The sequence below is a fragment of the Rattus rattus genome, chromosome 17 (genome assembly GCF_011064425.1).
Source record: "Rattus rattus isolate New Zealand chromosome 17, Rrattus_CSIRO_v1, whole genome shotgun sequence".
Lineage (NCBI taxonomy): Eukaryota > Metazoa > Chordata > Mammalia > Rodentia > Muridae > Rattus > Rattus rattus.
In genome coordinates this window covers 31816068-31828925 of record NC_046170.1, presented here as the reverse complement: position 1 = coordinate 31828925, position 12858 = coordinate 31816068, and positions in this window count along the sequence as shown.

Genomic DNA, 12858 nt, shown 5'->3' with positions numbered 1-12858 from the left:
AGATTCTTCTAGCAAGCACAAAAGGACATAGCAAGGAGAATTGGTCCATTTTTTGTAGGACCAATTCTAAAGGTATGGGACCTGAAAGATAGAAACCGCTACCTGAATTGTAGTTGCTGGACCACCCTTGTCTCCCTGCATACAGCAAGAGGAATCCTGATTAATGGTGTCTGAGCTGGAGCACGAGAAGATCTGCTCTCAGAGACCTGCATTTGTTCACAACAAGGAGTTGTGACAAGGTGCCGAGATGGAGACCTCCAGACGCTGCAAAGTCACTAAACCCTTCGAGTATCTCCACTCTCATAGTTAACAGCATATGCTGCAAAACCTTTTGCCCTCTAGACAGATGAGTCAACAGGAAGAAATTCTTTTAGCTTTCATCTCGAACAGGGTCTCAAAAATAAAAAAATCCTAGCAGAGAGCTTTCCAGTTCTCTGAAAATCTATAAGAAAATGGAATTTAAATTCATTAAAGGACTTCTTTCTACCTCTCTGAACGACAGTTTAAGTCATGCTGAGTCATTGATCGAGGCAGACCGTGTTTTGGAGAACAAAAGGACCTCTCTCCTTTCAAAGTAAAAAATATTCCTGTGTATTGGAAATGGTCCTCAGATAATATATCTTGTTTCTATATCTTACAAGTTGGTGGACTAGTCCAGGAATGGCCATTATAAAATAGTGGATAGTCACCTGAGATCTCGATGGTCTGGATGTCTGGGTAGGTTTAAATGTTTTCGTTTCACAGTCTTTATAGTACAAGCCGTTTGAACAAATGAATCTTCACTTCCTTGCCTGAGCCAGGTGCAGGACTCGTGGCTAGCAGACCTCAGCTTCTCAGCTTTTTGACAATTGACAGACACCTTCAAAGAGCTGCTTGACAACTTTGACAGGCAGATCATTCCAAGCCTTTGGCAGAGAGGGGGAGAGCCAGTCTAATGGCAGAATGCTGGCTATTTTGATCAGGGGACTTTCTGTTTGATCTCTGCGTGTGTCTGCTTGAATCTGAAGAAGAGAAAGTATACTAAAGGAGGCACAGTAGAACAAAGGTCCCTGGATCGTGACGGACTCCTTCAATTATCGGCAGACTATTTTTTTTTTAACTGAAAATTATAAAGAAGTTACATTAAGAAGATAAACCTCCACAGAAGAAATGAAACTCTCCCCAGCATCTCTGTGTGTCCAGCTGAGACTCACTTAACTCTACACTGTCCAAGATTGAGGAGGGAAGCTTTTAACTTCTTAAAAGTTAGGAATACTATACAATATGTAAAATCTGACTTTAGCTGGAGAGATGGCTCAGCAGTTAAGAGCACTCCCTGTTCTCTCAAAGGACCCAGGTTCAATTCCCAGCACCCGCATGGCAGCTCACAACTGTCTATATAACTCCAGTTCTAAAAGACCTGAGACCCTCACACAGACACACATGCAGGCAAAACATCAATAAAATAGAAAATAAGTAAAAAAATGTAAAAAAAAAATCTCTTTATATTCAAAACAATTTTAATTTGGTTTCAAATTTTGACTTAAGGTTTTGAAATAATGTTTTATTTTATAAATTTAACATTTATTTTATTTTAAAATTTGGAAAATTATATGTATATGAAATGCACATATTGACAGCTTTCAAAATGGGCATTGTGTTTTTCCCTGGGAGCTGGAGTGGCAGCTGCCTGGGTGGTTGCTGAGACTTGCCCACATGAAGATTCAGCTGAAAATTTGGGTCTGCAACCATCACAGAAATCTTGCCGTTCCTAGAGTCATTTCTGCCCTGAAATCAAACCTGTCTCCTTTGTCATGGCAAAATCAGGACAACCGCTCTTCCCCACTGAACCATCTTACCTGCACTGATTTGTTCTGTTTTATTTTAAGGACTCTTGGCTCTCTGGTGTTGCCATTTTAAACACATCACAGAAAGACACCTGTGTAAATACAATGACTGGAGAACTATCCTGGTCATACAGATCCATTCCATTGTCTGCTGGTTGTTGAGAGAAAATTTTTGAACTTGAAAATTTAGTTTTAAGCACCACAGTGCATTACATCTAAGGTAGAGAGGAATTTTTTATTACCCCAACAGCTGAGGAAAAAGATGGACAGTGATACAGCCCTGATTGCAAGTATTCTACCATTTCAAATGCCATGACAAGGGAGCAATGTGGGCATTTATCTTGTCAGGCACTGGGGAAGACCTGTGGGTCCATTTGAGTGGAAAATCCCACTAGATCTCCCTGGACACCAATTTCAATGAACATGATTTTCCCCCAGGGATAGGGTGATCATGATTTGTTTTATGATTTGGAAATGTTTTGCCCTAGTCAGTCAAGATGCAACATTGCTGCAAGTGCCTTACACACACATGCTGGATCTTAGAAAATACAAGCATGCACACACATATTTGTGCAATTTTATAAAATTCACACGCCATATGGGAGATAAATAATGCCTGGGATTTATCACTCAGTGTAAAATTTCATGCCATGCTTCTAAAGTGAAAGTAAGCATAAATAAATACAACACATATCAATTTTAAAGGTTAGGACGGACACCTAAAATCCCTCTCACATGCACCATCAGTTTTGCAAGCTATAAAACCCATGATGCAATCCTCATATAAAAAAGACACACATTGCTCTGAATGCCATGGGAGTATACACATTCTGTATCACAGAAGATCCCATAGTGGCTACAGAAGCAGAATCGCCCATGCACAGTGCAACTATACACACATGAACATCATTTGGAAATGCACACACATGCCATGCATGCAAGTATGCACAATGCCATGGGCAAGTATACACACATGCCATGCTAAAGTACAAGCATGCACATGCCATATTTGTGCAAGTATACACACACATGCCATGAAGATACACACATGCCATAATGTCTAGCAAGTATACACACATGCCATGCTAGTGCAAGTATACACACATGCCATGCTAGTGCAAGTATACACACACCATGCTAGTGCAAGTATACACACACGCCATGCTAGTGCAAAGTATACACACATGCCATGCTAGTGCAAGTATACACACATGCCATGCTAATGCAAGTATACACACATGCCATGCCAATGCAAGTATGCACACATGCCATGCTAGTGCAAGTATGCACACATGCCATGCTAGTGCAAGTATACACACATGCCATGCTAGTGCAAGTATACACACATGCCATGCCAATGCAAGTATACACACATGCCATGCTAATGTTTCTGGTCAATCTTATGTGGCCTGCATGGGGTCTTGTCCCAGAGCTTCAAGGGAAACTGAAGATCACTTGGGTCTTGCAATACTCATGAAAATATTTTTAAAAGTTGCTTTTCTCAGTATCCGTGAGATTTAGATCATCCTTAGATCAGAAAGCGATGCTGTCCATTATGATTTACAAGACTAAAATCGTTCAGTGCTGCTGTCCAGTAAAACTCAATTGCACTGGTTTCTTTCTTTTAAAAAAAAGTGCCTTATTCTTTAAATCCATGCATTTAAGATGTTCTTTTTTTAAAAAGTCTAAGTATTTATGGGCCGCCGTGTGACGTTTGGTGTACGAATGTTTAAATCAGGCTAAGCATACTCTCAATTCATTGTCATTTTACTTATAGTGAAGACATTCGAAGTCTTTTCTTGTAGCTTTTAGAATGTGCCGTATATTACCATTATCCGAAGTCACTCCTCTGTGAAAAATCACACCAAGTTTCCCACTTCTCCCCGATATAACTTAGTAGCTACTGATCCTCTCCTATCCCCCAGTCCCTTCTTCTCTGCCCAGGCTCTAAGTAACCACCTCTCTATCCTCAGCTTCCTTGGAATTAAGTAAATGGTAAACTAATAATCTATTAATTAATTAATAATCTCCCATAGGTGTGAGATCACATGGTCTTGCTTTTCCTTTTTATTTTTGTTTTGAATTTTATTTTATTTCCTTTCACGTGTGTGTGTCTGTGTTCCTGAGGCTGCCATCAACATTCTTGCCGGTCCCTCTCTACCTTATTCATTGAAGGGGGGCGTCCTGGCTTCAGCCAGAGCTCTCCCAGACAGTCTAGCTAGCCAGTTTGGGATCCTTCTCTCCACTGAACAGTGGGGTTACAGACAGCCCCATACCACCAGCATGTTTGCAAGTTTGGGGTCTGAACTCTGCTCCTCACCCTTGGATAGCAAGTGCTTCAGCCACCCACCCGTCTTCCCATCCCCTATTTTCATTTTTTAAAGGACTTATTTAGTTCCATTCTATGTCGGTGAGTGTTTTGCCTGAATGTGTATGTGTACGCCCTATGCATGCAGTGCCCACAGGGGACAGAATGCCTATTGGATCCCACGAAACTGGAGTTACAGGCGTTGTAAGCTGCCATGCGGGTGCTGGGAACTGAACTCAAGTCTTCAGTAAGAGCAGAGCACAGTCAAAGTTGCTGAGTCATCTCTCTAGGCCCCTAGTTTGTGTGTATGTGTGTGTGTGTGTCTGTGTGTGTATGTGTGTGTCTGTGTGTGTATGTGTGTGTCTGTGTCTGTGTGTGTGTGTCTGTGTCTGTGTGTCTGTGTGTGTCTGTGTGTGTGTGTGTGTGTGTGTCTGTGTGTGTGTGTGTTTGTGTGTGTTTGTGTGTCTGTGTGTGTGTGTGTGTCTGTGTGTGTCTATGTGTGTCTGTGTCTGTGTGTGTGTGTGTCTGTGTGTGTGTGTATGTGTGACTGTGTCTGTGTGTGTGTGTCTGTGTGTGTCTATGTGTGTCTGTGTCTGTGTGTGTGTCTGTGTCTGTGTTTGTGTGTCTATGTGTGTGTCTGTGTGTGTCTGTGTCTGTGTGTGTTTTTGTATGTGTGCTTTTTTGTGTCTGTGTATCTGTGTGTTTTTGTGTGTGTGTGTCTGTCTGTGTCTATCTGTGTGTTTGTGTTTGTATGTTTTTATGTATGTATATCTGTGTATCTGTGTGCCTGTCTGTGTTTGTGTGTGTACCTGTGTGTATACATGTGTGTGTCTGTGTGTCAGTCTGTCCGTGTCTGTCTGTCTGTCTGTCTGGATAGGGTGTGATGTGTATACGGATACAGGTATGATATGAGACTACAAGAGGGTGCCAGATGCCCTGGAGCTGCCCAGTGTGGGTGCTGAGAACTCAGTCTCTGTCAAAGCAGTACTTGCTCTTAAGCACTCAGTCATCTCACAGTCCCCACTTCCATCCACAAATGTGTAGGTTGATGTCACTATGCAGGTGAGGGCTGGCACAAGTTAGATCAAGGCCATGATTGGACAGTAAAAGAATAAGACGGGGACAAAGTTTTTGTAGGGAGGGAGAGAAGGAGAAGCAGAGAGAATCAAGATGGAGACGGAGAAGGGTAACCCAGATCCGGGTGGTCCTGAGTTGCCAAGGTAGCTGGGATGGATTTCTGTAGGCAAATTTATCTTGTCTAGGTGGGCGGTTTATATCCTTATCAATTGGTTGTAAGTTTATTGTGTGGATGTATTGTAGATTGAGGATTTAACATATAAATCTGATTATTGGGTTACAGTTTGTTGAATCTTGATGTTACCGGGTAGCTGGGACCAGAATTCCTGGCTGATCAGGGCTGGCCAGGGCGACGGAGAGACCACTGGGGCTAGAAGATAGCTAGGCTAACGTGACATGGTGCCACGCTGAAGCCAGACGCCGCTGAGATAAATTAAGGTTAGTTCTATATGGCCCTATGGTGCCAGAACTAATGCCGGGGAACGACTGCTCCAGTCCAAGAGTACCAGGGGGCCAGTGAGGAGCAGTGACGTGCAGGAACTGGTCATGCCCTTTTTTAATCATACTGCAGGATCTCTCACCATGTATCCCTGGCTAGTTTGGAAATCACTATGTAGACCAGGCTGGCCTCTAACTCACAAATCCACCTGCCTCCCAACTACTGGGATTAAAGGAATGAGCCATGCTCAGCTCCAACATTTATTTAAAATAGTTTGTTAAACCGAGACTCTATACGTAGCCCAGCATGGATGTACAGACCTGGTGGCCTTGAGCTTAGAGCAATCCTTTGAGGTCAGCCCTGGTGCAAGGAATTCTTCACTTACTTTTTAAAGTATAATATCGTGTTGCCCAGACTCTCCTGAAACTCCCTACGTAGCCAAGAATGACCTTAAACTCATAATCCTCCTGCCTTTGCCCACCCCAGCCCCCAGCTAGGATAGTGGTGGACATCACAGCTTCCAGGTTATGGTTTTGAAGACTGAACCCGGGGCCTGTCAGACTGGGCCTGCGCTCTGCCCACTGAGCTACACCACAGCCGGAAGGGCTCCCTGGTGCCCACATCCCAGTTGTCATCTCTAACAAGTCTCTTGACAACGCCAGTATTAGAATGACTTGGCAATTTCTCTTTTTTAGATCTGCATTTCCCTGATACTTAGTCATGGTGAGCGTGAAGCTGGCCATTCTCGTGTCCTCTGTGAAACATCTGGCCAGGTCGATTATAATTAAAATTAGGGGAGAGCTTTTGGAGGTGCGAATACATTCTGGGTACATTGTTGGATGTTTCCTTTGCTAGACTCTTTTTTCCTATTTCTATTTCATACGTTGTCTCCCTACTCCAGTCACTGTTTCTTTTCTTTGCTTTTAGTGCCTGTTTGGGGCGGGGGGTGGGGGGATCCTGAGGTCCTGATTTATTTCCCTTTTGTTTTTGTCAGTGTCGGTGTTGTTCTTTGTTTGATTTTAGTAGTTGTGCAGTTACCTTAAACTGTCGATTCGCCTTAAGGTTCTGTTTTGTTTTTAAACTGGTGGGAGCAGAGGTTTAGTTCGACTCTTCTGCGCGTAGACGCATTCAACTTCCCACCACAACTGACTCAAAAAAAAATCACACTTCCTTCTTAGTAACTTTGTCCCCCAAAAAAATAGTTACATGACTGTGGGGGGCCAGTGGATCCTCAGCAGGTCAAGGCAATCTCCACCAAGCCTAACATGTGAGTTCAATCCCCCAGACTCACACACACTGCAAGGAGAGAAATGACTCCTGCGCGTATGCGGGCTGGTGTGAGTATGCGCATGCGCACACCCTTAGTTGGCGCTCGACCCATTGGTTTTACTTTTGGGACCTCAATTTTGTTCTCTTAGCCCTGTGTCCACCAATTTTTTTAAACGATTTCCTTAAATTGCTGAGGCATAATTATAATTTGCTCTTTGGTTTAGGATAAAACTCATGCGTTCATTACTTCATTCTCCGCTGCTAATGTGTTTGCTATACTTTTTTTAAGGCCTGTTCATTTAGTGGCTGTTTCAGAGATTATACCATATCCTCTCCTGTTATCATCATCTAATATCCCTTGCTATTCCTCTAGCCTAGCCGCGTGGGCTATTAGAACACGTAATGGCATTTACGTTACCTGCAATCTTTTGCATTATTTTAGTCCTGCATTTAAGAATTATATTTATGGGAGCGGGAGGGGTGGCCTAGCAGTTAGGAGTACTTGCTGACCTTTCAGGATAGGAGTTTGTTCCCAGAACCCACCTCAAGTAGCCCACAATGACTTTTAACCCCAGTTCTAGGGGATCTGACGCCCTCTTCTGGTCTCTGTGGACACCGGACACACAACTTACACACAGGCATGCGTTCACGCGAAATGTTCATACACATAAATCGAAAGAAAGAAGTCTTTAAGAATTGAAAAAGGTTAACTTGTTAATTTAAAAAAAAATAGACAAGTGCTTGGCAGTGTGATTTCATTTGAGACGGATGGTTATTTTATATTAGAAATCAATAAATTAATTCTGTCCAGTCGAACTTGGTAAGAAAACTTGTTAACACAGAGGCTACTCGGCCCTTGAAGTAAGAATGATAAAACTATGGGAGTGAGTGTTATTTTATTTCAAAACTTTAATTACGTTGGGGGTGGGGGGTGTTGTGTGTGGAATCCTGAAGACAGCTTCTGGAAGTCCACTCTCTCCTGCCACCATGTGGGTCTCAGGAATCAAACCCAGATCATCAGTCTTGTCAACAAGTGTCTTTACCTGCTAAGCCATGTGGCCAGCCCATGAATTTTACTCTTAATTAATAGCCATTTAAACTTAAGTGTCTACATATAACTGTCATACTAGACGAAACAGCTTAGATCGGAAATACTCAGACAGTCAGGAAAGGCTGTGGTAATGAAGTGTTGTGAGTCCTGGGTATTTACAAGTAATTATTAGCGATGGCAGAGTGAATGAATGAGAGCTGAAGTGGGCTGGAAATGGTGACATTCCTTTTCCTAAAGATGTTGTAGCACAGAGTTTAGGAAACAGTCCATGATTATCCAACATTAGACTATCAACCAAGAGACCCATGCTCTACAAACATTTAAATCCTTGACCATCTTGATACGTGATTTCATTATCTCTCCCAATGCCTCCTTTCCATGCCCGACTTCTGCGTGGAGCATGCAAATGATAGGTTCTTTATCTCATTCTTCAGCCCTCGGTTAATTCATTGGCCCTTGGTTAACAGAGGCTGCCGCACAGTGGGTATAGTTAGATATAAGCCAAATACTTGAAAGTGTGTCCGTTATTGGTCTACAGTTCTTTAAGACAGGCAGCTCAAGCTTCCAGGGACTAAGCCACTACCCAAAGATTATACATGGACTGACCCTGGGCTCCAACCTCATAGGTAGCAATGAATAGCCTAGTAAGAGCACCAGTGGAAGGGGAAGCCCTTGGTCCTGCCAAGACTGAACACCTAGTGAACGTGATTGTTGTGGGGAGGGTGGTAATGGGGGGAGAATGGGGAGGGGAAGCCCACAAAGAAGGGGAGGGGGGGTTAGGGGATGTTAGCCCGAAACCAGGAAGGGAATAACAATCAAATGTAAATAAAAATAGTTGGGGTTCAAGTTAATTGGTCCCAGCTCGAGAAAAAAAAAAAAAAAAAAAAAAGCAGGCAGCTCAAAATGTGCATGAATAGCTAATACCTGAACTGTATTGAATATTAATATATCTATACATTTATTCACACACACACACACACACACACACACACACTTTCACTTTCACTTTCGTACCAGCCAGGAAAGTGTGAATCTATCCTCTCTTGTTGACTTCCTGGTTTAGAAAAATCTGCCTGTTAAATGTGAAACTTATTGCCAAGAGCAACCACTCTTCCACTCTTGGAAGGGAAGGAAATTTTAGGAAGTGAATTTATAGGACAACTAAGGAAACACACAGATTGCAAAATGTCGCGTGGCTCTCAAATCACCTTCACGTGGGAGCCGAAGCAACCTGCCAGTTCCTGTACGGGTCACAGGCGGTGTGCTGGGTTGGCGGAAGTTTCAGAAACAGTATGGACTCATCGGCTTTAGTCTTGTAGAACTGTGGAGCAAGGACATCGCTTTGTCATGTCTTCTGGGAGCATTTGCTAAAAATGGCTTCGGAAAAAAAACCTGGATGTCTGAATTCTTGCAAGATTATGCTCCACCTGCCCCCTGTGGCATTTTGGGGGGAGTGGGTTCTACCGGGACAGTGCCATCTGTGCGGGTCTACACGATAAATCACTTCTGCAGGCGTCAATTTTGATTCTTGCCCACTTTGTGTCCCCGTCTCCTTTAAAGAAATCTTGCCTGTGCAAGCCGTCTGCCTGACGACTTCCGCGATTGGCCTACAGACTGCGCCCCTGCTGCTGTGTGGAACGGTTCCCTTTGCCTCAGTCACAGGATGTGGCTGTGTTGTCCAAGTGCCCTTCAGAGTTGCTTAGCAACATGGCACTCACTCAGGTCTCCACTTCGCAGGGGCACCAGCCCGGGAGGGGACAAAAAACACAGAGTGACAGACCACAGAGACCATACTGAAATCAAAGGTCCCTTTCCTCCTGAACATCGCCGCTTGCTAAGAGCAATTAATTTCTGAGGAAAGATTAATAAGAATTAAGAATCCTGGCCTAAATGTTTCTCTAGGGCAAGAAAAGATTTCTTGGTAAAACGCTGGTAGGAGACTAGGGCTGTAGCTTAGTAGGTAGAATGTCTGTCTGTCCCACATACATAATCCTGGGTTTGATTCCCTGCACCGTGAAAGCAGGCGGGGTGGTGTTCATCCCAGCACTCGGGAAGTGGAAGCGGGAAGCTCAGAAATTTATGGCCATCCTTGGCTACACAGGAAGTTCAAAGGTAGCTTGGTCCTGTATGAGACCCTGCCCTATTTCCCTATCAAGATAGATAAATAAATAAATAAATAAATAAATAAATAAATAAATAAATAAGCAAGCCCATAACTTGCAACTACTAAATTGGAATATTTTTTGTCACAGTTCTAACATAGTGTGTGGTAATTTCCTTCAGGACTTTGACACACTACAATATATACTCAGCGAACATCGGTCATTCTGGTTACCACCTGCGTTGGCCAGTTTTTGTTTTGTTTTGTTTTGCTTTCTGTCTACTTGACATAAGCGAGAGTCCTCTGAAAAGAGGGTTGGGAAAATGCCTCCAACAGGTTGGCCTATACCCAAGTCCGTAGGGGCGCCATCTTGATTAATGACTGATGTGGGGTTGGCCCAGATCACCATGGGCAGTGCAGCTTCCGAGCAGGTAGACCCTGCATGGTCTAATAAAGCAGGCTGAGCAAATCACGGGGAGCAAGCCAGCAAGCAGCACTCCTCCTACGGCCTCTGCATCAGCTCCTGCCTCCAGGTTCCTGCTCTGCTGAGTTCCTGCCCTGCCTTTTCCTCAGTGATGAACTGTGATGTGGAACTGTTAGCTGAAATAAACCCTTTCCTCCCCAAGCTTTTGCTCGTACTGTTTCCCCATAACAGTAGAAACCCTAACCAAAACAGTGTTTCGTTACAGCAATAGAAAGTAAACTACAAGGGAGGGATGGCTTGGGGGGGAAGTTGGGGAGGGGGGAGAGCAGGGGAGGGGGAGGGGGGACAATGGTGCTGACTCAGCACCACTGCAGAGACTCCCTCAAGGTTTATAAGGAAAACAATTTATAGAATTTCTGCGGCCAGAGGTAGGTACATTTTATTCCCATGTAGCTCAATGCAACAGGCCTATGACATACTTAGAAACCAAGATACACTCTACACTGTGATTGCAAACATGTAGAGATGCCTACTGTGTGATTATACATGCCCACCTATATCTCTAGGCTAGAGTTTTCCAAGAAATGTATATTGACCAATGCATCCCAGAATTCTCTGACTCGGTTCGCTGGTGAAGAGAGAGAGGCTCTAAAGGTCATGCGGGTTGGCATTCACACGTGACAGCAGCACAGAGTCGTACCATCACTGTCTGAAGCCTGCCATTGCGTTTTCGGTACCTGAACATCACGTGTGTTCCGTCAGAGAAGAGTGGAGGCTCTACCTAGATGCCTGTCCAGTCGGGTGATCCCACGAACATTCATCGACTCGCCTCTGTCCGTGTGCCAGCCTCTGTTGCTGATGCAGTCATTTGTGGTAAATTAGCCCATCTCTGTAACATGTTATTTGGAGGCAAAATTGGCACTCTTCACAGGGAACTTTGGGTTTAATTAGCATCTAAAAATTTTAAACAGCCATAATTGTATACGGCCAGAAACATTACCCATGGTTAATTTGCATGTTGTTCATGTTGTCCCTATGATAAGACATTGAGCAGTCACTACTATGTGCCTCACGGTGCTGCACGCTAAACTGACGGCAAAGATCGCTCCAAGCTGATGAAAAGCGGGCATAGAGGACTTTTAGGGTCGTGGTGAAGCACGAGACAGTTTAGCATCCTATATCTCATACATGCCGCAACTCTCTGTAGGGCCGTGTCCTGCCTGAGCATTTGCAGCTTCCTCCCACAGCCGTCTGGCTTGGTTATCTCCGTCCTGGGAGGCTATTAGCAAAATCGTACTTCAGAGGTTCCAGGGGCTCCTGGGTTATCCATCAGGCCAACTCCATTTCCAACAGAAAACTATCTCGTGCACTCTGGCCGGCTGACATTTTCTCCCTCCCAATCTATCAGCAGCACAAGAGTTGTAGCTCGCTGTACCTTGGGATTCTGTGCTTCCCCGTCCTGTGTAATGGGATTTTCACCAAATCTTTTCTCGGGCTCATTGGCTGCTTCCACTTAGAAAAAAAAGTGGTTTTTGTTTCCCTTTTTAGTTCTTTTATTTTTTAATCAGGAATAAAGTGGTTATTCAAACCTTAACCCTGAGAAATTTTAAGAGTTCCCAACACCATGAGCCCTCAACTCTGTATCAAACACAAAAAAGAAGGAAAAGAGGAAGGGAGGGAAGGAGGGAGGGAGGACGGAAGGATGGAAGGAAGGAAGAAAAAAAGGAAGGAAGAAGGAAGGGAGGGTGGAAGAAAGGAAGGAAGAAAAAAGGGAAGAAGGAAGAAGGAAGGAAGAAGGAAGAAGGAAGGAGGAAGGAGGAAGGAAGGAAGGAAGGAAGGAAGGAAAGAAGAAGGAGGAAAGAAGAAGGAGGAAGGAAGGAAAGAAGGAAGAAAAAAGGGAAGAAGGAAGAAGGAAGGAAGAAGGAAGAAGAAAGGAGGAAGGAAGAGGAAGGAAGGAAAGAAGGAGGAGGAAGGAAGGAAGGGAAGAAAAGGGAAGGAAGGATGGAAGGGAGGAAGGAAGAAGGAAAGAAGGGAGGAAGGAAGAAAAAAGGAAGGAAGAAGGAAAGAAGAAAGGAGGAGGAAGGAAGGAGGAGGAAGGAGGGAGGGAGGAAGGAAGGAAGGAAAAAGGAAGGAAGGATGGAAGGGAGGAAGGAAGGAGGGAGGAAGGAAGGAAAAAGAAAGGAAGAAGGAAGGAGGAGGAAGGAAGGAGGAAGGAGGAAGGGGGAGGGAAGGGAGGGAGGAAGGAGGGAAGGAAGGAAGGAAGGGAAGGAAGGAAGGAAGGAAGGAAGGAAGGAAGGAAGGAAGGAGGAGAATTCAGCCTCTGTAGCAGGAGAAATGGGATTCAAAGGCATGCACTGTCCATG